We start from the raw sequence: 3,835 nt of genomic DNA, 5'->3' as shown, positions 1-3,835 counted from the left end.
TCTCTGTGGATACGACCACCCTTCTGTGCTACAATTGACCGCTTGTGAACATCACTTTTGGGCGTTAATCAGTATGTGTTATTCCCAATGTATTATTTATAAGGTAAATTGTCCTGTTGCACCCCAAACCATTCGTTATTTGCATAATACACCCTGAACTTTTAATTTTAATAGACTGCAACCTGAATTTTCAGATCAGTCACAATTAAAGTCCAATAACTGATGATGTTATGAGTGACATAGCATAAAAATGAAAATCTTTACCTTCCATGTGTGAATATCGTGTCTAAAACTGTTAATTTGATAACATTCGTCAGTTATTGGACCTTAATTGCAATAGATTTCAAAGTTCAGAGTGTAGTTTGTTAAAATTGAAAATCTGAGGTGCATTATGTAAAAAAGAATGATTTGGGGTGCAATGGTAGAATTTAATCTTATTTATATGGACAGATAGGAAACTTAAGTTTTATATAGAGAAAAATATATAGTTTGTTATGGTTTTGTGCATACCTCTTATTTATGCCAGTCTAAATAATTGAGTGTTATTGTTGCTTTTTTTTTCTCTCTTTATTAATTGAATGACAATTATTTATTTTTAAGTTAAGTAGCATAAATAATATATTTTTTTTATCATTTTGAGTGGTATTTTTTATTTTTTTTCCTTTCACATATTCTAAAATTAAGCCCCACTTGTTGAAGAAGGATTAATCATTGGAGATATTCTCAGGTTGTTGTCCACCTCTAGTAGCTGGAAGTGCTAGTCAATTAAACAGACAGACAATTCTGTTGTTCATGCCTTGCAGCTTTAGCTTTTATTTAGCTTTTGATTTCATTGGAACTAATATGGTTCTATGTTGTGTATCGGATCAAGTTTTAGCCGATTTGGCTTGGTTAATAAAAGCACTTCCTTTTCAAAAAAAAAAAAAAAAAATCAAAAAAAAAAAAAAAAACCTTTTAAACTTTTTTTGGTTTTTTTTTTTTTTTTTTTTTTTTTTTTTTTTTTTTTTTTTAATAGCCTTAAAGATATAAATTAATGAATATAAATTTGAAAAATTAAATTTAATATTAAACTTATTAATTCTTTCATGTTTACAGAACTTCAGAGGATGTCTACGTGTAAACTTAATATTATATCATATGAATAGAATTCAATTATAGATATAAATATTTACAATTAAAATTTACTTGTAAGGTAGAAAACTTGAAAATTGCTTTCACTAATGAATGCTTTCGTTTTGGTAACTTAAAACTAAAGTTTATCCTATTATCTAATCTTCTACATGTTTCTTTTCATAGGTTCAAATAGAAATGCAATTTAAAGTTGTGTAAGAAAAAACACTTGTAGAAATGTGATTCAAATATTTGAAAACATTGGGGCCGAAAGCTCCAAAAGCAGACAAAATAGGTAAGGACATGGATGGTGAATAGCAAGCACACGAGAACAAAAAATGGCGGGTTTACATTTTCAGAAGCCCACAAGTCATGAGAAAACACCAAAGCCATTCCATCCATTCAAGTCTCTCTCTTCTCTTAGCTAGAGGAAGACAAGAATATCCTCTCAATGGTTACACCAAATTCTCCGAGTGGGAAAACTTGAAACCTTCGTATGTACAAAAATATATAGGACGTGTTTGAAACTCGTTTCAAAATAATTTTTTTTTTTTGTATGAAAATGAAAATGAAAACGTAAATGTTTTCAATCTCAGATAGAAATTATTTTTAAAAAACACTAAAAATTATTTTTTATTTCTCTCTTATTTTACACTAAATTAAAAAATAATTTTTATTTTTATTTTTTATCTTTATTGTACTAAATACTATTTTAAAAACATTTTTATTTTTTTTTTAAAAATAAAAACGAATTCAATTCTAAACACGGTCACCAGTACACAAGAGAAGCTTTTGATCGACCAATGTGAAAGTTGAATTAATTCAGTGATTGGAGTCGTTTTTGTTGAAAATTTGTGGCATCCACTTATGACAGAGGTCAAATTGCAAATACACGCACAAACAAAAAAAAAAAATCGCCCTTTAAAAGTAATTGTCTTTTTAGCCACATTTCAAGGATAATTATTTGGAATTAACGTGGTTTAAAAATTTGTTTGGACCACCCAATCCATATCCAAGTGTTGAAATTTGAACCGCAAATTTATGTTGATAGAATCCAAAGAATAAAGCAAAGATTCTACTATTTATTATCTTACTATGCCATATCAAATCCTTCTTGAGTCTTCCACAAGTCTAATCTTGTTATCAGGTTCTATAAAATTCTACATAGATGAACACGTGTTCTATAGTTGCCCAAATTTGAATATGATATTTTTGATCTTTTTCATTGGCATTGAGAATACCACTTATATGACAAGCTTATAAACTTGCCACAATCCTTTTAATTTGGAAGTGCTAAAGATCACTAGTAATGTAAGTATTACAAATTTTGTCTAGTTTCGTTACTTTTATCGTATACTAATTTTATAACATGCTTCACACGTGTTGCTGTGTCGAAGACATTTGAAGACTTTATTTATTAAATAATGAGAAATTTATTTATATACTCAATTAAGAATTCTTAAATTTATTTTAAAAAATATATATAAAGATAACAATGGACAAAAAAAAGTAAGAACACTTTTAAAAAAATTTATTTTAGCCATTAAAAATAAAATAAGAGCACATGAGAAAAAAATTACTCTCATAATAGTAAAGTTAAAAATAATGTATTTTTAGAAAACACAAAAAAAATTAAAATGTAAAAAAAGTTCAAAAAAATAAAAAAAAAAAAGAAAAAAAGGTAAGTGGAAGGGCTTAGAAACTTTAGTTTTTTATTTTTATTTTTATTTTTTTTTTATGTATTGTTAGATTAGATAATAGCATGGATTTAGATGAGATTCATTACTTCTATCACATGTACAGGTTCATTTATATCAAAATGAAAAAAAATATTATGTGTTATATGTCTTGATACGTTCAAAACTAAACATTTGGTAAAGAGTTTGAGCCCCTTTCTATCCCACACATATAATGGACGTACGTACATCTCTGCATGCTTATGCTCATCCATCAGGCATCAACCATGTGACCAATTTTTTGTTGAACAACGTCAAATGAAACCAAACCCTCATCACTCATTTAAAATAAAAGGCCCAACAAAAAAAGACATCATTAATATGTCGCTTTGTGAGAAAACGACATATCCTTGCCCAGCTTTTAAATCAATATAAGAAAACGACACAAATTAATATGTCGCTGGCCTAAGAACAATTTTTTATTTTGGGCTTTTAACACATTTAGCTTTGAACTTGTCCTGATATAATAAATTGCCTTTCAAAGTTTGACACAACTCACTAAACTTATTTAACTATTGCAACTAACTCCATTTCAATAAAAAAAATGGACAGAAATTAATATGTGTCGGTCACATGTAGAGTTTTTAAAAAGGTTAGTTGCATCAATTTAATAAATTCAGGAGATCGATTGTCAAAATTAATATTTTAGGAAGTAATTTGTTAAATCATCATAAATTCAGCAAGTAAACGTGATAAAAACTCCATTAGAGGATAAGTTACTAAGACTTAGTTTGGTAGTGTTCTAGATTTTAGAAAAATTACTTTTAGCTGTGTTGAAGGAAGAAGCAGCTGTTATAAAAAGTAGCTGAGTATTTGGTAAACTATAATTATAGTAGCTGTGCTAGTTCCAAAATCAGTGTAATAGCGTTTAGTAAATTATGAGGTTGAATTATTATAGATAGTTAAAAATTACGGCTATATTATATTATACTATAATATAATATATATGATTACAATATAATATATATTTATTATTATATTTAATATCA

This window comes from Morus notabilis, unplaced genomic scaffold, assembly GCF_000414095.1.
Source record: "Morus notabilis unplaced genomic scaffold, ASM41409v2 Scaffold758, whole genome shotgun sequence".
NCBI lineage: Eukaryota > Viridiplantae > Streptophyta > Magnoliopsida > Rosales > Moraceae > Morus > Morus notabilis.
This window is presented reverse-complemented; position numbering follows the sequence as displayed.